Source organism: Xiphophorus maculatus, chromosome 9, assembly GCF_002775205.1.
Source record: "Xiphophorus maculatus strain JP 163 A chromosome 9, X_maculatus-5.0-male, whole genome shotgun sequence".
Lineage (NCBI taxonomy): Eukaryota > Metazoa > Chordata > Actinopteri > Cyprinodontiformes > Poeciliidae > Xiphophorus > Xiphophorus maculatus.
In genome coordinates, this window is record NC_036451.1 from 18,735,380 (window position 1) to 18,758,733 (window position 23,354).

Consider the following 23,354-nt stretch of genomic DNA (forward strand, 5'->3'; position numbering starts at 1 on the left):
CTTACCCTAACCCTACATGTCCTGTGGTGCCGCAGTCCTGTGGGCTTAAATCCCCATCGCTGCCGTCAGCCTCCAAAGTTTCAAACGTGTCTGCTGCTGGCCCCCCTAACTGTCAAACTCCCCTGCTGTGGGGTTAGAGCAGGGTTTAAAAATGCCTTTTCTCTGGGTCAGAGACATACAGTGCATTCAACCAGCCCCAAATATTGCCCTGATCACACTGATGTAACTCCCAGTAGCCTGGCATAAAATAAAAATTTAGACTTCTAGGAGGGAGAGACATACCGGTTTATTTACTTGTTCCTCTTGGTCCCAGATGAGGGCATATCTATCCAATCTCTGCTACTTTCTCTTCCAGAACAGAACTCTGAGTGCATCCACCCACTGGAAAACTGAAGCTGTCTGAATTTTTTTTTTTTTTTTTAACATATGCCACACATTTCACATTTATCCCACAGGAAGCGAATGCAGCATAAAGCATTTCGAGAATCAGATCCAGAGAGAGAGAGAAGGAGAGAGAGGCAACAGCGCAGATGAGCCCCAATGAGCAACAGCCGGCTCCTCTTTCAAACGCAAAGCACCACGCTCCGCATCCCTCACACACATGACAGCCGCACACTCACGCACACGCACGCAAGCAGCCCGAGAACCCGAGCGGCATCAGCCCTCTCTGCCCGTCGCTGCCGGTGGCAGCCCTCTCCGCTTCTCCGCACCGCGAAGCCGTGAGAGGAGTTCCTGCTGCCCTCACAGGCAACAGAAGAGAGCCGCGGATCTCTGTTTGAGACGGCAGACAATTAACCAGCGAAGCGGGGGGGGGGGGGGAGAGCCGAGTGAGAAAGCGGGGGAAGGCGAGTGATTACGCTCCAGTCCAGCTACTGGCTCCTGCTGCTGCTGCTGGAGGAGGAGGAGGAAGAGGAGGAGGAGGAGGAAGAGGAAAAGGAAGAAGAGGAGGAGGCTGTGGGCTTGGAGAGACTGGAGCAGCTCCGGTATCCTGCACAGGCAGCCAGAACGGCCACAAGTGATCAGAGCATCTTCAGCCTTATAGATGAACAAGCAGCACGGTGCAGCTTCCAGTCCTGGGTGAGTCAACTTTCAATAAACACACACACACACACACACACCCCTCTCATCTGCGTACTCCATGTGCTGTCTGTAACTGTCTGCATCCATCTTCACAAAAACAGATTGTACACACGTGGTGTGTGTGTACGTCCTGCTTTTTCCCTCTGCCTTGCTGCTGATGAGCAGAAGATGCAACTTATGACACTATTTTATCCCTTCAGCTCCTTTCTGATTGTGCAGCATCCACCCCCCAGTGATCGATTTGCTCCTCAACTTAGACGGACATCAGCTCTCATTATCTGTTCTTTTCTATCGTCACCGCTGAGGCAGTGTGCTTGTGCATCCGTGCACAACTCATCTCCATCGGTATGTGCGTGCCTGTGCGAGTCCTCTGGTGATCAGGTTTCAATTAGGATTTAATGATGTAAACGGTGGGCAGGAAGGGCAAGGCGGCCCATGATCGATCCTGCAGCCGTATCAGTGTGACCAGATGACACATCTAGTCCCGTGTCCTCTCCGAGCCCATTTAAAGCTCGGCTCCCTCATCTTTTATTAGTGTGTGTGCTTATAGTTCTGAGTGCAGCAACTACAAATCAAGTGATTATTCCAAGGAGTGCAGTTGTCCTTCCCTCTAATGGCTTTGGAGTTCATCTCTCCCCCAGCTGTTCATTCAGCTGGGGGAGAGAGAGAGAAGATAAAGGCATCAAACAACTCCAACCTGTGGCCCTCAACTCCATAAATCAGCAGCTGTCCCCTTGTTTTCTCATAATTCCAGCTTTTCAGCTTTGATTTATTGATAGATGCACTGACCTCTTCCAAGGTTTCTGCACTGCAATGTCACTGCATGCTTTCTCTACTAACGTGGCTGGCATTCAATAAATAATGACATGAAGATCTGACACATTTTTTTCAAGAACTGACAAAACTGTCACAACTCACTGCACCCAACAAGCCCCCCTGCATTCTTGCGCGCCATGACAGAATAATTATTTTTGCTTGATCACCCAGGTGTTCATACTTTTTTTCCCCCGTATGCAGGTTTTGCAGAAAATTCAGCCGTTCTCTCTGAATTCATGAATATGATGTAGGTCTCATTCCAGGGTCATATGTGTTGGATTTTCTTGTAAGTAGCAGATTAGACGGCAACTGTTCACTCACTGGCTCATTTTGTCCCATTGGACAACTGTGGGTGAGATGAAATGACAGTTTAAAAGGCTTCTACTGCAAAAATACAGAACACCAAAAAAGCATAATAATAGTATACTGCTTCTTGACATCCAAAGAGTCACTTAGGACTTCCAAACTTCCTCCTCAAATCCCCTCGCTCATCCTCTGGCTATATAGGTCAGCCTTTCCAACAGAACACATGATGCTACATCTCTTCTCCACTCACATTCCAGCAATACTCCTGTCTAAAACTTTTTAAATTTATGCAAGTAAACAAGGTTTTCATCAGTCATTTATACTGCAGTGACCTCATTCTTATTCATTGTTTTGAGGCTTAAAGAATTTTTCCCAGTCAGCTTTGTTGCATTTTCCCTTCAACATCCAGTTTTTATGCCTCTAATCTGTCAAGGACAGAGTTATTATCGCATGCTGGGAATTTAAAAAAAATTGCAAGATATGAAAAACTCATTTTTGATAGCAATTCCTGTCACATTATGCGATAAAGATGCCAGACGTTGTGATTTGTTGCTGAAGAAGAGTCGTGCCAGACAAGTCGGACAGAAAATTCAATCCAAAAATGAATGAACATCCAGTTACAGGTGTTAATGCTCCTATTATAGGGCTCTGAAAAGACGGAGAGGAGGATGAGGAAGGCTGTGAAAGCATATATGCTAGGTCTTTTTATGAGTTATTTCAGATGTGTTGGACGTTGGATATCCTAGTACTGCTCTGATTCTCCCTCACCTTTTGCTGCACACTGCCGGTCAGGTGGACTTTCTCATATTTATATGAAAGATTAATTTGGGAATTTGCAAGTATGTGTAGTTGTGAAAAACATAAAGGTCTAAAAAGGTAAGGAACCCCAAAAACTATAGATGAGTGGCAAGCTTTTAATAAAATTTACTATTAGATTGTTATAAATTTGTATTTTAGAATTTTGAGTTAATAGCATGAGGTAATTTATTTTAAGGTTGTTCTTTTGATTCTTTTATGACAAAACATAATATGTCAAACAGCTTAATTAGAAAAATAAGACAAAGAAAACTCTTTCTGTATTACTTATTTAATCCATCCATGTACTATAAGGCGTCACAAAGATGGATATTTGTGACTGTTTTTGTTCAGTTTTCATTGTTGGTGTGTGATGCTGCTTAAATTATAATGTATGCAAACACACATGGTGTGGAACAGGTTGTAGCCAAATTTTCACTCACAATGGACAAAACTTATCTTTGGAATAATTTGTTATGTCTAATATTGCACATGGAGAACTTTATATGTTTACACGTTATATTTTACAAGAAACAAAATGTTAAAGGTCATAGCCTTTTATTGAAGATTTATGTGTGACTAGATTGACTCTTGGGTTCATATAGCACATTAAGAAAATGACCAACACTCAAAATATCAGACACATCGGCATTCATGCCTACAATAATATTGTCTTAAATTTAATATCTCATGTTCTGATGATCAAGTCACATAACTCAAAAAGCCTTACTTGATATGCAATCACAGTATCATCACAGCTACGTTCCTTACCAAAAATACTTGAACTTTGATAATCCTTTTTGACATATTGAGCACTAAAAGTGATGTTGTTTTACTAAAATTATAAAACAGCCACATGGGAAGCGTTTTCAGAGATTTTGTACCTCTTTTTTTTCATGCTTTTGTCTGACTGACTTGCTAAGTCTGTGGCTTTATCTTTGGTTCTGCACATTTCACACATTCACAAATCCTTCCCAAGCATCACTGCCATGGGATCTCTGCAGTTTTAAATCTGCAAGATAAAACAATATAAGATCATAATATTGAATAAAAATCTTTTCAGTGGGCTTCTTTTGCTTACATAATAATCAAATATATTGAGAAGGAACTGAACTGACCCGTGAATGACCAGGAAAACTGTAGGATTGTATGTGAGACTATTGGAAATTGAGTTACATCTTGGCTTAGCTTGACTGCAAAAACTTTCAGTATGACTTGGCAGACTCTGGAGTTGTGATCCACTGTTAGGCTGTGGATAAATATCTGCTGAAATATGCCAGTTACAATAGAGGAAAAAAATCAACTTTTGTTCTTTATCAGATGGAGTAAGGTGAGGTATTTAGATTAAGATATAACTCATATTTGTCCCCAAAACAATATGTAATCTCTAACTTTATCCTGTTTAGAAATCAAAACATATGTCTTTTCCAATTCTCAATATTTCTGAGTGTGGCCTTTTCCATATCTCTGGATGTGTTTCCCATAGCACTTGGCTCAGCTCATGGATTCCTATACCTACTTGTCAAGAGCAGTTATGATCCGACATCAAAAAGGGAAAAAAAAGGACTGAAGCGAAAGCAATTATGCAAAAGCTTTAATGGTACCCGAGGTGCCACTTAGCCTCCTTCTTTGACAGATTTATGCGTCAGTAATGAAATGTGCACCGACAGGTCTATGTGTCCCTTCAGAGAGCATTGTTGAATCGGGCCTGTTAGTTCTGTCCATTACGACGCCCACTCTTACCTTTCCATTTCGAGCCTTTCCGATGTGCATAAAGCTGTCATCTGTGCTCAGTAGTGACATTACCGCAGCTTAACACTGCCAATACCCAGACAACCTCATTGTTTTCAATTTCGCAGTATTTATGAAGGCAGTAAAGCAGAGATGCATCCTCTGTCAGCGAGACGGGAGCACCGCCGCTCTCCAGGGAAGAATAGCGCAGAGGACGAGGAATGAGGGATACAGTGGTGGAGTAGTGCTGGAGGGCTCGAATACCTGCAGGCAGGCTGGCATGTCATCTGTCGCTGTTAAGAAGTCCAACTGGAACAATGGTGGCCCTGTGAGTGTGCTGGCTGTCCTCCCACTCACTGGTGTAATGCTATTATAGATGGGGCTGCAACCTAAATGCAGAGCTTAGAGAGCATCTGGACCTTACATGTTTTTTTTTTTTTCTTCCAAAGATGATTGCTTTATTTGACATTTGCTGTGACAAATGTGGTTGGCTGACCCTGGATTCGCCAAGCGCTTTTATCAGACCAATTACAACAAATAAGCACCTTTCTACTCCACTTCACATTGTCATGAAATTTAACTTATCGTAGTGTGGGACATTTCCACATTTTTTACACACACTCATAAACTTTAATTAGATTTTTTGTTAGGGATTCTACGTAAAAGACAAAAAAACCCCAAATGTGAGTTGGAAGTAAAAGATACACGGCTGTAAACATTTTCCACAAATAATCATTTGGAAACTGTGTGCTCTGTGTTTTGTATGTTGCTGCTGAGTCAATAAATAATCTAATGCCATATTTTGCTGCAGGTGCATTTTGAAGCTTTGCTTGGACTTCTGTCAGCTATTCACATTAAAAAAACGGAAGCTTTTATTCTTCTTCTTAGATAACTTCAGTCAGGTTGGGTGAATAGTATCTGTGTATATTGTTTTCAAGATTTGTCACAGATTCTCGGTTGGAATAAGGTCTGAACTTTGTATGGACCATTTTAGCACACAGTTATGTTTTGGTTTGAAATTTTTGTTCGTAAATTTTGCTGTGTGTTTGTGATCATTGTCCTGCTGGAAGACGATTATCCACCCGATGCAAGCCCTTTAAGCAGCATTTAACATTCTTTAACCAGTTTTCCTTTCAGTACTGAGAAAATGTATCCAAACAGATACTGATACTGTCAAGACAGTATTTCATTTTACTGATTACTGGTCAAAAACTACTTTTCAATTAGTACTTTGGATCAAATATTGAAAATGATTCGATGAAGTTACTCATTTTTGTCAAATGATAATTTTGATTTAAAATTTTTCTGCACTATAGTCAATGGTACAGCATACCTGTGTAAATGTTCTCATTTAGTCAATAACAATCAGCATTTGCATTGCAGATACCAGAGTTGCTTCACTTTCCTTCCTTAAGAATGGAAACTTCATTGTCCCCGCGTGGCCAACTCTACCTTTAGACTGGCTTTTAATTAGTGACCTTAGTGAGTAATGCTTAAAGCACATCTCTAAGTGACATTTGGTCAGATTGGACCCATGTGTGTTTGGGCCTAATTGAGGCCAAATGTAAAAATTTCCTTTCGAGTTTCTGTTAAGCTGTCTCTCCGGTGAATAAAAAGCTGAAACTACAGATAAATTAATAAGGCAGAGTAGCAATAAAGTGCTGCATTCTGCAATTTCTCAGCACACTGCAGTGCTACTTATTTAAGTGACGTTAATTGAGATACAAGAAACTAGTTTTTATTGTAACAGCTGAAACAGAATTTGATCAAAGCAAAAACACAGAGCAGCATGGGACAGATGAAGCAATGAAACCGTCCACAGATGCTTGTGACCTAAATTTATATGAGCTTTCTGCACTACACCAAAGCCTTAAATCATTTCTTCCTGTTTCACTTTCATGAAGTCAAACTTTTTGTATCAATTTAAAATAATCTCAATCTGTATTTCTCCAGGCTGTGATATTTCAGAGCTTTTCTTTCATTTCATTTTGTTGCTTATTTTCAGTCTGGTACCTGACCAATTTCCACTTGTTTTTCCTAATAACTCTAATAAGCTGCGTATTAAAGTATCCTGAACTAAACTAACGGACAAGAACTAGATAAAATAGTCAACTTGTCAAAGAACCAACTTTTAATCCAATTTGTAAGTACAAAATGCTGTTGGCGTGCTAGGGGCCACTCCATTAGTTTCCAAACCATAACTACTACCTGCGTTTTTTGCGACCAGAAATATTCCCAAACCGACACATTTATTTTTCTTGTAAGCAATCAAAACATGTAGAAGCCAACTGTCAGCCAGCTGACTGGCAGTGTGCGGCAACACGTTGGGGAGGGGCAGCTCTGGGTTGCTCTGTGCTCATTACAGCGATAAGAAAACTTTAGTCACTCAGACTCACTTCCTGGCATCTCAGTTTAAACCGTAGAAATTTCCGGATGGGAAACTTGATCTGGATTGAAGCCATAACTTTTACAAGTTGTGTAGCTTATGAACAAAAATCTGTCACAAAGACACAACTTTTTCACACACTAAAAGAACAATCTATGCAAAAATGCCAAAAATAACACAGCTTTCCAATTAAGTCGTTTTTTTTTTTGCAGCAGCAGCAGCAGCAAGGTGCTGAAGAGCTGTTAGCAGGAAACATGGGATTCATCAAATGATCGTCTGAATACGACTCTAACTTCCCCTGTTAGGTCTTTGGTCTTTATTTTTCTTTATACAGACTTTAGGTGATCTTCATCAGCTGCTGTTCTGATTCACTTTTTTGAAAACCAGACACTTTTTTGTTTTGTTCTCTATTCTTGTAGTTACACATTGCACAGAAAGCTATTATGCTCAGTGACAGTAACTGGACAGGACAGAAATCGATAGAATATGTTTGAAAAAAACAAGTTTGGAAGAGCTTCCAAATAATCTGGAGACCACTTTAAAGGATTGCAAAGAATCCTGATTCCCTAGATGGAAATTGTAAAATAAATCATCTTGCCTTTTTTTCAGGCTGTACCGCTCCTTTTCTTTTGTGCTCAACTATTTATATTCCACCAGAATCACTCTGTAGAAATGGTTTGCAAAGCTCACCATTTCATTTACCTCTTAATTGAATAAAGGTTTGTGTGTTTAACCTCTGCACGCTCTAAAAGTGTCTGTCAACCTTTTAATATGTCAACGAGCAAAACAAGCTCATTTTGCCATGACGGGTCTCTGTGTGACTGCTGGATTGGCTAAAGAGCAGCAGAGCTCAGGCAGAGGAAGTGCTGGGGTGAGAAAACTGCTTTCATTTTTTTGTTGCTCTTCGGATGTTGCATATTTCATGTTTTTCAGGTCTCTGGATAAAAGGACGTGTGATGAGATAGTCGTAGTGTTACATAAGTTTAAAAAAAAAAAAAAAAAAAGGGAAGCGGAGCAAGCCGAGTGTAGGTGCAGGCGCTCTCAAGAGGAGTTCAGAGATCAGCGTTTGCAGTTTGCCGACTCTCAGCTTCCCAGGATATGATGGCAAAATAACCTGTAAAACCTTTAGCTTTGCACCAGCTTGAATTACAGATGAAGCAGCGCTAGACAGCACAGCTTTGCGAGTGTAAGGTCGCTAAAAGTTTGTAAATTTACGCCTGTGTTGATGCTTGAAACTGAGAGTGCCGTGTGCCTCAAAGATTGAGTTGGACCATGAGATAAAGAGCTGGGTATCTGGGAGTTTATACTCTTGTCAAGCTCTCCGCCTCGTTTATTTTTATGTATACTTACTGCTGCTGGCAGCGTAAAGTATGGAAAATGGACAGCTATAAAACAATATCCTTCAATACAGATCAACCACTTTCAGACTCCTGAAGAAAAGGCAGGCTGGGGTTCCTGCCAAGGCGCGGTTTAGAATGGTAGCATTTGAGGCTGCTGCTTAAAGAATAATGCAGTGATTTTCTATGTATAACAAGTGCATATCAATGAAATAATAAAAAAAATGTAGTTCAGTTAAATTAACATGGATGTGTAACACTACACATGATATTCCACATCTCTGTAAGCCTTATGTGGCTTCTCCAAATTAAAAAGGACCCAGACCTCGCAGTATAATTGGCCAAACTCACCTTCAAAACCAATACAACTAATGTTGCTTTTTTGCAATTTTTTGCTTCTTTTTTTGTAAATTGGGATTTAACAGGACAAAAGCAATACTTACAACAAACAGATTTCCTCGTTTTGGGTTTCATACGACTGGCAAATTTAAAGTACAACTATTAATGTTTTTACCTTCACTTACTCTTCGTTCGGCTGTTTAGGTATCCTGCACATCTGCAACAAACTTCCTAAGTTATATGTGAGAACAATAGACACGTTTCCAGAGAACATAGCAATGAAAAATATATGAAAGCATTTCATGCAAAGATTTCAATGTAAAGCACAAACTATTTACCATCCTATGACCAGCTGAACGCAGGTTGCATCACTTTGCCCCAATTGCTAAGAATGATTGCTAATCATGCCAGCTGGGTCCGTTCAAATCAATTAGCTTCGCTACGGCTCCATGTGAAACGTCCTTGTAGCCAATGCAGCCCCTATTTCACTTCTGCACATGTCACAAATTAAGTCCCCTGCTTCGTTTATGCGCTTTATAGAGTATCTGATGTATGTATGTGATATGTAGAGGTGTGTCACATAATTGAGCCAACTACAGCAGAATATCAATAAAAAAAACCAATGAAAGGGATAATTTCAGGAAGGAGTATGAAGAGATTTGTACCTGTTAAAGTTCTGTAGAGGATTATTGTCCTCATCTGCTCTTATTCCCATATTTCTTAGGAAACAGGCAGTAAGATTGGATGAAAATGCTTCAAAATTCAGATCTGTACTTAGTTCCTTGTCCAGTATATTGTTTAATGACGCAAACAAGTTAATCTGAAACTAAGCCTACAATAACAATTATTCTGGGAGCCCTGTACGCTGAAATCCTGTATTGAAAATTCATGTTTTTTTATAATCCTGTTTTTGTTATTATTTTAATTTTACAGTTGTGCATTAAGGGAATGCACATATGCCCATTATAACAAGAAGTCTTTATTTAACATTGTTACTACTACGTAAACAATTTAATTATTTTCTCAAGCTAGCAATTTTAACTGAAGAAAAATAAGCTGGAGACATTTGAAGCTTTTTTCAACTTCATAAATGAATATTTTTCAGATCATTGCAAGCCTTGTTCGGTTTCTCCAAATAATAATAAAAAAAACCTGTCAAAAGTAGCCGAAAGCTTTTAGAAAATATATGTAAATGCATCTTTTTTCCTTTGTCCCCCATTGATCCAGCATCGTTACTACACTGACGTTGTGCTATTGATCATTGTAAGTCCCTCAGTGGAGAAAATGTGGAAAGTAGCTTATTCACACTTTCTTTGCTTTGTGAAGATCGAGTGACAGATTCCAGAGACAATATCTGTTCATTCTTACAGGCGTATCAGTCTCTTCATCTGCTATGAAGCACATTTTGCAGGAGCTGAGCCACAAAGTCGTGACTTACTTCACCGTGTCGAGCCAGCTGTGTCCCCGCGTGCTGACTCGGGTTACACGCTCCTTTCATACAGCGCGCCCTGCACATCAGATAGCTTTGTAATCAGCTCTCTTCAATTATGCAACTATGAGCAAGATAAGATTAACACATGTGACAGTGTGTTACATGGGGTTTCATGCTGTAAGGCTGCTTCTAAGGACTGAGCAGCAAAGCACAAGCTCACAACTTTCCATTCTCCCAAACCAAGAAATCTTAAATCCTGTTTTTATCTAGTTTAATAATATTATTGTCTTTGCTGTCTTGAACCACCTGATAATCTTTTTGTTGGGGTCAAACACAATTAACACCATCACAGGGTATTAAGTACAGGATTAATTAATCTCTCTTCAAACGGTTCCTGTTGCTGACAACATCGAATGGCTCTTCGACTCTTCTGAACTCTGAACCACTCAGCCGGCCATTTATTCCTGAGCTGATGAGGCATTTAGACCAAGTCTTGCTCTTCAATCTATGTCTCTTTTGGTTTTCTAAAGCTCCCTCTCCTGTTTCCCGCCTCTGTTGTTTCTTGGTATTATTTTTGGATGTTTTCTCGCTCTGTTCTTCCATGATTTTGTTGTTGTATGTTTGTTAGTGTTGAAATTCTGTTGCTCCTGTCCCTTGGTCTGTTCTCTAGTTTGCTTCATTGATCTTGACTTGCTAATCTTGTTAGCTGCTTTATGTCCGTAATTATCTTAACAGTATAAATCTGCATCTGTATAAATACACCTGACTGTCTTTTGCTCTCTGTCCAGTCTTTCTTGTTCTCCTTTTTGTAACTTAAGCTTTCCCCAACATTGTTTTTGACTTTCTGTCCTACTTCAAGTTTAGTTTTTTTTTTTACTTAAGTAGCAAATGTCCTCTGCTTGTCTCCAGATTTAAGATTAAAGCCCCGTTTGTCTTTGAGTTCCCACATTAGTTCACAACCTTCACTGCTCCTTTCAGTAGGCTCTGTAGACACAGGTTGTTCCGGTTAACGCAATAAACTAAAGTACACTTTTATTCACTGAACATGAATCAGGTAATCAGTTGATCCCATCACTTTCTCAGAGTGGAGATCAGAGGAACAGGCAGATGAACTTGAGCTGCACTTTCCTTTTATCTTGGCTTCAGTTGACTCATCCATCTTGTCTTTTTATTCTTGTTTGGGTTTTTATTTCTGAGGTAGGTGATCAAGCTGAAGAAAAGTTAGATCCTATTTTGGAATACATTGGAGAAAACTGATAATACCCATTTCTGTCTTAAATTGAAAAGTCTGTTTTTAATCATCTGTAATTATTGTGTCACCAAACAGCAAAGTTCTACCAAATATGTGAAAAACACATTTTTAAACACAAGTTATCTACTGCAGCTTTACTGGCCCTTTTATCCACCTCAAGTCTACCATTAGCTGGTTGAGACTTTTTTGGGCCAAATGACATGTGAGGAAACTAATTCTGGACAGACTTCTAGAGTTTGAGTGGCATGACTGATGAAGTTTTAGCAGCTATGCTCCTGTGGGGTAGTTCAACCTTCACGAGTTAAACAAAGACTAGTTACGTGTAACAGAGTGAGACTTGCACAATCAATGCATGGCTCTCTCATATAAAGTTTACTGATTGCAGTGGCTTGGGATAAGGAGAGGGCTGACACTATTGGGAGTAAGAGAGGCAATGCTGGTCAAAAGTGGAGCAGAAATTTCAACATTTATTTGAGCATTACTCCCAGAGGGTTAGTGGTTTGAATTACAGTGTTTGTCACACTCAAGAGTGCCCTTTGATGATAATTTCTACATCTATGTATCTATTAAAATTTGACTTAAGTAGTATGAGAAGTTGCTGATCTCTCTGAGCTGAGAGTATCATCAGTATCCATCTCAATAAGTGTCAAAGTATTTCTTCTCTAAATCGGTGCAGAATGTCTAAGTGGCATGCGAAGCTGATGAAGAATTAATTTTGTTCTGGTTGCTCTGAAGAAAAGCAGCTCTAGAAATACTATTTCTTTCCCCCATCCTGTCAATTGAGAATGCGTCAAAGCTTGCAGGAACAACTCTCCCTGCTTCTGTTTCTGCCTGATTTGATCTGTTTAATCTGCAGCTGTATGTGTCCATGGGTAACCATGACAGATGGGAGTGATGAGATTGCTCATAACAGACTTCTTCCTCCCTCTCCTTCCTTTTTTCCGTCACGTCCTGCCGTCTTGCTCTTTGGGAGCATACGGATTTGGTTTGCCTGTCAGAACTGTTTGATCAGAAGTACTCTTCGCTTTGAACTGACTCACAGCTGTAGAGTCGTCCCTCCCTCTGCTGTTTGGACCAACGCTATGTAGAGGCTGCTCACAGAATAGCACGCAGCACTCAGTGTGCCGCTCTGGCTCCATTTTTACCCGTGGAGGAGGATTGCTCACTACTTCCGAGAAGTATGGGGTTACATTTGTTAGAATAGATCAGCTTTAGATGTGCGAGGCTATAAATATCGCCCCATGTCACTCTGCATATGCACATGTGTACACAATCATTTAATCCTCCTCCTGCTACGTATTCTTAGTTTGACAGGTGCGCCTTCTTGTCTGTGCTGTTTGCACACTTTGAGGTGAAGAGGACGAGCCGCTTCTGGACATCAGGGGGAGGTTATGAATATATAATGAGAGCCAGAAGAGTTTCAGGGAGATGGCATTCCATGAAGCTGCTTGTCACCACTGAGGGAAGATTTTTTTTCATCTTTTATTATTTCTTTTCTGCTGTCTTAGAAAAAAAAAACATTGATCAGGCATTCTTGGATCAATCCGCCTGTATGACAGCACACTGTCAGCTCACCTCATCTCTTAAGAAAGCCCCGCCTGCTTTCCTTTCTCTCTGGCCCTTAGACTTTTAAATAAACATGCATAGCAGCTCTCTTTCAAACAGTGTGCTCGTCATCCTTTCGTTTGCATTTGGGCTTTTGCTCTCGCCGTGAAACGCCTCATCAGAACCACTTTAAGGAGATTTCTCAGCTCTGTGAGCAACAAGGGGCGACGTGCACATGTCAGAGTAAACACTGTGAAAAGAGCCTGTAGATAATTTGTATGCCAGATTCTGTGGTTCTGCATCCATGGGTGAGGGTTCTTTCTTTTCTCTTTTTTTCTTTTACTTTTGGTGTTGCGCAGTCTTTCTCTATCCCGTTTCATCCCACTGAATCCAATGCCGAGCTTCTATGTGATGTCAGGACATATTTATGTTTAATACACAGACATGGCCCAGTTACTTGGTTGCTGAAACCAGAGACTTAAAAAAAAGGCCTCTTAACGAGACAGAGAAAAAAAAAAAATAACGCAGTGTTGTAATTCGCCTTGGGGAGTATTTTTGTGATGCCGTGGCTTGGTGATCCCCTTTATAGGAGCACTGATTGCTCATCTTCTCTGCTCTTTGGACATTTCTTCCTTTAGGCTGAGGCCTGTTTTTGTTTCTGTGTTTTGTTTTATTCCTATTTTCCCACCCTGAGGATTCGGGATGGCTCCATCAACAGCAAGGGAAACACGGACCACCCCCCTTCGTTTTGGTGGCTGTTCGTCGGTCTCCTCCCTTAAGAGGCCTTCAGGGAGAGCAGCTGAGTCTCTCTCCTCCTCCTCCTTTCATGCTCACTCTGCTACCGCTTCTTCTTCTACCTTCCCTCGTTCTCTATCGCAGAACTATATTAACTGCTGGTGACAGCGCGAGTCATTTGCCACCTTTGCAGTCCTCTGTAAAACACTTTTAGCTTTATTTTCACTCAGTACATCCACAAAGTTCAATGTAAATTATTGAGAAGTGGAACTTATTTATTCGGCACTTCACAAATCTAGAGTTTTATAGAAGAAAGCCAAGAAGAGTTATATTTGAAAAACAAATATAAAGAGTTGTGTTTGAATGGTGAAGAAGGTGTTTTGTTTCATCCACCCCAGGATAAAACATGGTGCTGTCAATACCACGCTGTACCTCAAGGAACGTTGCTTCTTAAAATAGATTTGAATGGAGCTAATTGAAGAGCATTCCTAAAAGTAAACTTATTAGATCATGGAAAGCACTTGGGAACGGTGCAGAGATTTACCTTCCAGCACAACAACCACGGCAAACAGGGACAAAGATAAAATTGAAGTGTAGAATAGTTCATATCAAGACATATCTTTGTGCTACTGTCAAAGTCCAGCCCTAAATCCAAATAAAAAATTGTGGAAAGAGTTAAAAATTGTTGTTCTCAGATGTTCTCCATTTCAGTTTATAGATTTGCAAAGCTGGTTGTGGCACACTCTGGCTGATTTGGAGCTGTAACAATGGCAAAAGTTTACATATTTATTTAATGTAATAAAATGATCTTCCTTATACTTTGGCATGTCAGAAATGTACAATAAAATACGCACATCTTCGGTTTCTAGGGGCATGAATACTTTTTCCAAGGCACTTTAATTTTCCCGCTGAAGCTAAGTTTTAACATTTCTCAGATTTTATTCAAGCATGTTTGCTGTTTTGCTGTTAACATGCGTGTGCTCTTTTAGGCTCTCATATTAGTCAGGGTTGTTGCAGCTGCAGCAGCGCTCTCGATGATAGAAACCCTCTTTACGCCTGAGAGATAAAAGTGTTGCTGTCAACCATCTCAGCCCATCCCAGATAACGCTCATGGTTACAGTCCATGTTCCTCTCTAGCGCCTAACTTTTGACAAATCCTTTTCTAAAGCTCTGCTTTCTTCATTGGCTCAGTTGAATAATCACTAGCCAGCTTCCCAAATTTATTTCACATCTTTTGCTTTGTCTTCATCTATCTTTAACTGCTATTTGTAATTAAATTTTCCATTCTTGTGTTGAATAAGGGCACTCTTGTTCTTGTCCCGTCTTATTTTTCTTCATTTTGTTGACTCCTCCGTATTTCATTAACATGGTCAGCACTTTCATCTTCCCCTCTCTTTCCCGCACCCTCTTCCTGTCTTCAAACGCTTGGTTTCTTGCCTTCTTCCAACACGAGACTTGTTGTTGTTGCATTAACGAATCCCTCGGAAGACGTGGCACAGATATGGATTCTTCTACTGTTCTCTGCTTCGGCTCGAAGCCATAAGCTGTATCTTGCTTCCCAGACAAAACATCCCGTTACTATGCAAGCAGCACAAATGAGGAATAAAAGGCGGAATGAATAAGTTTGGGAATTGCCAAATGAAAAGTTTTCTCCACAGATTTTGTGAAAACATCATTGCGAATGTGGTGTTTGAAGATTAATCAACAGTTAGTTGCTGTGAGACTCTTCCTGGGACTCCGTGCTGTTGGAGCGGCCGCTCCACTGCCAGCGCTGTTGCATGAGATCCTATAATTGCCTCCGAAATCTTCCTGTAATTAACACTGTCGGATAATTACAGCAGACTCCCAAACCACGCTGCTCTCACATTGTTAGGCTCAGCATGCATTTGTCTAAATTAGACTTTGGTGAGTTATTAACAAATAAAGATATTTTAAGCTGATTTAACTTTAGTGTCGTTGTTGCATTCGGCTGGTTTGGATTATTTTTTTAAATTTTTCAAAGAGCCGTTGTCATTGCATTCGCTGCGCTGTTTTGACTGCAGAGAGATTAAAGCCAAGAGGAGAAGAGACTGAAAGTGGACCGGGCAGTGGAGCAATTCCCAAAGGCATGTTCCCAGAGGCACATGCAGGATTAGAGGGTGGGACACTGAAGTAGGCCAGTCAAACAGGCTGAGCTGAAATATGGACAACAGACTGGAACGTTGACATAGCTGGATTGCCCAGTACATTTCATCACCATGTTATTATGCAGTAATCCTTGTCCAGCCACTATCCCGACTGGATTTGTGTCAGACAGGGATAATTACTAGTCAGGGACACTTGTGGATATTGCTATTTTCAACTTGACACACAAGGCTCTGATGTCAGACGTGCCCTATTTTTCTTTTTTTTTTTTTATCAGAGATTATAAGAGATTATGTTTTTTTTTGCAACCTTTCTTTAGTTTTTGTCACACCTCAATGTCTGAGAAATAATGTTGGAACATGAAGTCCTTTCCCTCATATATGTGGAATTAAATGTTATTCTTATGAAGGGAGATGCTCATCAAGCATCCTGGTCATGAACCACCTGAGCTGACTTCTTTCCGTGCAGATGAGCATCAGCGAGGCTCCTTACTCTTGTCTTTAAGGCTTGCCAGCCTCATTTGAGCCGCTTCTACTCTGGATCTTGTTCTCTCAGTCATGATCCAAATCTTCTTTGGATCTGAACACAAACTGACCAACGTGACGGATTTCAACTTTATGGTAAATGAGGACCTAGTACATTTATCCACATCATCCTCCATCCTGCCATTCCTTGTAAACAAGACACTTAGATACCAAAATTCCTCTTTTTTCAGGCAAAGACTGACCTCCAACCTGGTTGGATCAATTCACTCTTTTTCCAGTCCAGAACCACAGCCTCCGTCTTAACTAACCTCTTTCTGGTCCTCTTTTCATTTAATGATCTACATGTGAATGAGATCAAATGAACGGTCCCAACACTAAATGGGGGTTTGAGGTCATCCCACCAATTTTACACAACTGATCTACCACAGGAAGTAGTCACAGGCTTGTAACTATTCAGGTGTGAACCACTCCAGTGAAGGTAGTGACCTGAATACTCTAAAACTTTCATCTACATAAATGTTTCCAAACCAGACAGCCTCCTCTCCACAATCGCACTTTAAAATTCTCTCTATTAAATAAGTTACGTCATACATTTTTGTTTTATTTTTATGTTTTCAAATATCATGATACAGTAAAACCATAAGAGTGGCTAAACCATGAGAATCTTGGCAACTGACATATGTTGCATCTACTGTTGAAATAAATATATATAAAAAAGCTGGGAGCAACATATTCCCATATGTGAGGTTTTTTTGTTCTGAGAATCATTTGTCAGATACAAATTCTGGGGAAGAAAACTGAAGAATTAACTTTTTATTTGGCACAAAGTGACAGAAAATAGATAGAATATAAAAATGGAGGAACTCATTAGAACTTCTCAAACTTTCTAACTTTATCGAGGTTTAATTGGTTGTTCTAGATAGGAAGATGCAGTTTTTCTGCTCTTGCAGGTTTTACCATTTGATTATTCCAATGATTCCCCTCAGTGTTTCTTGAAGCTTATAAATTAGCCTTTCAAAAACAGGACTCGTTTTAAATGCTGATTTTGCTGATTTTATTCGGTGATGATGAGTCTCTCCTCCTGGAAACTAGTGGGAGTTTGAACAGGAAGTGACACGACATAAAAGAACAACACATCATCGCTGATTTCTTCTCTCTTAGTGGAAACGATGCAGTTCAGAGTCACTCGTGGGAGCAGAAAATTGAGAATGAGGAAGAGGTCAAAAATTCCTTCCAGCTTTTGGTTGCAGGGCAAAAAGCTGGGGAAACAGCCTGCTTCATGTTTCACATTTCTGCTCCATAATGCCTTATTACACTTTAGTAATTTTAGCCTGATGACACAAAATGCAATTAGCCTTTCCAAAGATACGCTCCAAGGGTTTGACAAAGCAGCACATGTTGCAGTGAATGCTTACAAGAACTCAGGAGGTATTATACTGCATCTGCATGTTTACTGCAAGCTGGGTTTCTATGATGGTGTGACTTTTTCCACTAGAAATTGATATTTTATTGGATTCAACATTTTAGGACACAATTCCAATACTACTTTAATAATCCTCTGTGGATTTAAAAGGAATATTTGGTCAATGTTCCTTAGTGTTGCCAACTTCTTGTTAAGGAAAATGTCATCGCCAACTATGCAGAATTGGTGAATTATGCATGTAATTGTAATAGAGGCGGAAGTAGAGGGGAATAATGTTATGAGAGTGACCAAAAAAAACATCTGAAACATTTTTAGCAAATTAACTTTCTTCATTCGATTCTTTGTAGGGGTGTGTGTGTGTGAGTAGGCGTGTGTGTGTGTGGGTGTGTGTGTGTGTGTGTGTTGCATCACCATGCTGACTTCCTCATACAGGTTTTGAACCTGAAAATGTGACCTAAATATTTTCATTGAATTTTGTTAGCTTAGTTTTCTTAAGTCTAGTTTGGCCCTTAACTTTAAGAAGCATACAGAAGTCACAATGACTGTTGTCTCCAAGTTGGGAAACAATGTTTTCTTATTTCGCTCAGCTCAAACACAAGCAGAAACAACTACCTCTGCTTCAAAATAACGACAAAATAACCCGACCTGTTGTTTATGTTTGAGGTTTTACGCTTAATGTGTTAACTAACTGGTGTAATTTAGAGTAGTTTTAATGGTTTAAATATTAAATATCAGTAGCTTTGCTAGTTTAGTTTATATTAATTTAGAGTAGCATAAACATAATATGTAAAATCTAGCGAACAAACACTTCAAGGAGAGTCACAAACAACACTTTGTCGTCACTGCCAGGTTTCAGCGAAAGATGTCAATTAGAAATTACAAAAAGAAACAGTGCAAATGATAAAAAAGGAATATTGCACTTATTCACTAAAGGTTGTTCCTGTTTTAAAGATTTAAATTCACTTCTTCACAGACTTGACTAATCATTTGCATTTCATGCTTGATGTCATTTGATGTAACTGATTTCAGTCTGATACGCATTAAAATTAAATGTCTGGCTCACCAGTTAATGTCCCAGATATGCCAATTAATAGTTGCTACCAAAGAAGAGAACTCGTGTTGAAAAATATGTTGTTTGACACTTGTTGCTGTTGCTAAATCCCTATTTGAAACCAAATTTTACCATTACAAATAAGTGGTGAAAGATGTCAAATCTTCTGATCCAGCTCTTAAGGGATCCAAAAGAATTGTTTTTATTTACTCCCATTTGGACTCAAAAACATGTTTGTAAGATAGGAACTGGGATGTCAGCAGCTAATCAGACAGAGGGGTGAGTATTTTACAACAAAAACCACCATACCAGTAAAACAGTTTTACACTATTGTTTTATTAAATGAAGTGATTCAACATATAAGGGTATTTTAATTTTTGACGAGTTTTGACGCTAATGCTCATATGACTTTGTAAACCTTTTCATGTAGATGTGGTTGGGGATTTGTTTTGCCATGTTTCTTCTAGTCTACGTTTCCTCCCTGGCTCTAGGGAAAAAGAGAGAGGGTGACCAGCTTTAGGTGACCAGCTTTTGCATGACCGGCCAAGGTCCTCGACAGCTACAGTCACCTCCCCAGTATACAGTGGTGGTGTCAGTAGACAAGCTGTGCGTGCCTCTGCATTAGGGCATTTCACTGAGTGCTCAAGGTGACGCCGCACAGTCTGTCCTGTATGTACCTGGTGAAGGATAAGGAATATGGTTTTGGTGTGTAATTCTTTTCCCGTTTCCATAAAGTACATTTTACTTTAAAGAGTCACTTTTTTGTCTATTTTTGTCAAGCAACCCAGAATAACATAAGTCTGTCTGTCTGTCAGTGTCAATCATCTTGAATTGCTGTTGCCGTCATCTAACAATGTCAGCTTCAAGCTGCTGAGGGGCTTCTGCAGAAAAAAAAGGTCCAAAGTGTGAGCTGGCTTTTCTGCTCCAGTTACTGTGAGGCAGTGGGTTTAATTTTGGATACGGTGAATACATCAATTTCTTTTGCAGTTTGTTGCAAATGTAGCTCTGAAAAGACATGACATTTTATTGGAGTGTGGTAAAAACAGTTTTTTAAGCTGGATTTAGAGTTATGAAAGTGACAAAGTGGATTTAACTCGTGTTTTCACTACAGGAAGGGATCAAATGAGCCTTAAGAATATGAAAAAGGTCTCTCAAAGTTCGAGAAAACAAAATAAAGAGATTTGTAACACATCTTTGAACACCCTCGGAGCCTGACAAAGCTTCTTTTATATCAACGCCCATAAAGCAGCAGAAAGACTAGTTTAGTGTCTTTTGGGGAAACTTCATTTAGTGGTGAAGGTGAGATTTTTTTAGGACTTACCAAAAACAAAACTAGAATATTCTCTTAAAAATATGAGGGTTTTAAAAAAAAACTTACTATGTAGAACCCAGTTGTTACTGGTGTATTACCACCTTATTGATCTGACCTGATTTATGAGAACACAAAGCCAGTAATAACCATTGTGAGAGGCACCAGAGTTATAAATCTTATGTTCTCAAGGGAGATTTAGTGGCTTTAAGAGAACAATTTAAGTTTAGGTCCTGATGAGAAAGAGCTCTTTGATTGCAACGCGGAGTAGTACAATAGGTAAACCTTATTTTAAATGTAAACTGGCATTGATTTCCTTTCATTTGGCTCTTCAGATCCTTTGTGGCTTTTTATTAGATTAGAACTACACTTCTCCTGTTTTAGTCCCGGCTGCATTTGGTTCAAATCCAAAGCCTACGAATTCAAAATTCTCAGAGCTAGAGCCTGTTGTATGCAACTCATTTGTGGAAAAATCAGGTCAGTCCCATCCAGCTGTCTGTTCATCCATCTATTCATCCATCAATCTGTCTGTCCATCTGTCCTTCATCTGTCCATTCCCCATATCTGATTGAAATTCATAAAATCTCTTTTCTTTGGTTGAAGCTATAGTATTTTTGGTGTGAGGTACAAACAAGAATCACCATCCTCAGACATTTGTACTCCAATATTTTACATGGTGCATACTGAGTCTTGTCAAACTAAGTCTCACTAGTTTTTCAATATTGACCATTCAAATTGTAGTTTACACAAATGTATGATTTACGTTTCTGTCAAGTGAACTCATAGAAGCAGTTCTTGCTTGTTTTTCCCTTTCTCCCATGTGTTCCCTTTCTGAGAAGTCTGTTGGATGATGTTCAGAAATTATAGCACCAACCCTAGAGCAGAGCCCACAATGCAGATTTGCAAACAATTCTCCTAGAAATGTGTACAAAATAGGAAGGGAGGAACAACAATAACAGGGACTTTCCATACAATGAAGCTATCTATCTGGTTACGTTAAGGATTCTCTAAATTGCATAATGTTCATTGGCATGTCCTCTTCTCAATGTTGCTTTCAAGGATGGCTCCATCTTCTTTGCCAAAGAAACTACAACACTCTTTAGCAACTTCCACACTGTTCTGTGTGACAATCCAGACATTTCCACACCCACAGAACCCTCTGCCATTGGTCCTCGACCATGCCAAGATTAAATAAACAAATAACAAATTTTCCAACACATGTTACACTTTAAAAGTTATCTGACTGGGCTGTTGGCAGATCAAACTCGACTGACCATAGCTGAGCCAGTTAATCCCCTTTCTTGGTGTCCAATAGTTCAATGTGAAACAATGTGAACTCCTCAGACTTAATCTGCCATGTCCATAAAAGTCTGCCCCGACTTATAACAAGCTCCATTCTCACCTCAGACCCTCAGTGGCGTTGCGGCTGATTCTGCCTGATTTCCTCTGTCCCTTTTTAAAGATGTCTCTTCTTGCCTTATTACACAGAATGTTCTCCCCCTCCTGGCTGTTGAGTGATGAATTATGAATAGATGTGAATTTACAGGCTCCGCAGGCCAGGCCTAAAGATTACTTTCAATTTGCACACTGCCTCGCTTGCTCCCGACTTGCCGACTTGCACCGCTAGTCAGACCTCTTTCTCAAGGGACCTCCATGACGGTTTTAGATTACCACCTGAAACTCTAACCCTGACAGTCATGTAAAAACGTTTAGGAAATGAGGCCTTCATGCACACTCTGTCTGCAACATTAATTTAATCCCCTGCTAAACATAGCAGATTTCTTACTTTGTATCTTGAATAAAAGGGCAACTGCGATGTATATGTGAGACCCGTCTTCTTGACTCATGCTAACTGTCTGTAATTGGACCACTTGATGAGCTTACAGCAGGCGGTGAAAGAGAAGTAGAAAAGACAGGATCCTTAATAAAGACATGGAAAGCCTGCGGGCTTCAAGGAGGATTAGTCAGGGTCAAGCAAATTCTTGCTTCCACATGATCTACCAAATATAAAAGAAAATAAAGAAGAAATAATTTTTCCTCTAAATACAAAATAGATTTGATATTTTACAGTGTTGTGCAGATCTCTATCTTCTCTTCAACAACTCAAGTTTTTGCTGTAAAGGGATTAAATTCATGTGCCGATTGCTGTTAGTGTGTCAGTATAGATGCCTGTAAGCTGGAACCCATACAGTAAATCATTTGTGTTTGCCTGCCTTAGTGTGAAAGGATCCAGAGTAAAATTAGTGGCAAAGATGCCTTGTCTTGCCTTATATGCTTCCTTCCTGTGTCTCCTCCATGGTGATGGCAGGCAATGTTGGAGTGACAAAAAAGCTGAGCCTGTTTGGTAAGGAAAAGAGCCAGGATTTGAAGTGATGACTGGTGACAAGGAAGACGAGTCATTCAGAGAGGAAATGCAGTATATGACCTCAGAGATACAGATAACACTCACTTCCAGCATTGGATATTTTACTGTAATTACAAACAACTCTAGTTGTGAACTGAGGGAAGAATTTACTTAAAATTGATGGCCACTGTTGACTCTCGCTACTAACAGCTCCCCATTCAAGCAGAAAAAAAATAGGTCCTATGTTGGATCAATGGGACGATTTTGGAAACTTAGCTTACTAAATAATGTCTTTTTTTGTCAATTTATTTCTGGAAGCAATGGATTGTGACTGCACAAATTACAACAGGCTGCTTTATCCGAGTTAGTGATAAAGTGGGAAACAAGAAATTGAGTTTAGAGCTCTTGTCCCAGCTTTCTGATGATCATATATGACCATGGTGTACATTGAGTAATCAAAGTAAAGGAGAAATTAGTTCAAGTTAAGGATCATTGTTAATTTATTCTACTAATTTGCAAAAAAAGAACAACAGAACAACACATGAAGGTAAAACTCAGACCAGGAGAATCACAGGTTCCCCGAAAGCTTCAAATTTTTATTTATCCAACAAGCCTATAGGTTGGATTGCAAAGTGCTAGGACGACATGTGATAAGCTGTAATGTTGGTGAATATATGGAGACTGTGTACATATAGACTGCATGCTGCAGTTACTAAAAAAATAAATTATGAAAAACCATTGTTTTCACCTCAGCAACACATTAAAAAACATGCTACACCCGGCCACATCTGCTGTTTTTGGCAATTAAAATACTTAATTGTAGTCGAATATATAGAATATATATTACTAGCATGGAGATTTTGG

At 39.7% G+C, this 23,354-nt stretch overlaps 1 protein-coding gene across 1 annotated transcript in view; it reads left to right on the plus strand.

Moving 5' to 3' along the window:
• The first annotated feature begins 844 nt into the window (after window positions 1–844).
• The window catches only part of lingo3 (leucine rich repeat and Ig domain containing 3), a 40,834-nt gene continuing 18,324 nt past the window's right edge, over window positions 845–23,354 (plus strand). Inside the window, exon 1 of the mRNA XM_023339071.1 lies at window positions 845–1,077. The gene's annotated coding sequence lies outside the window, so the exon portion shown is untranslated. The remainder of the gene's footprint in view (window positions 1,078–23,354) is intronic.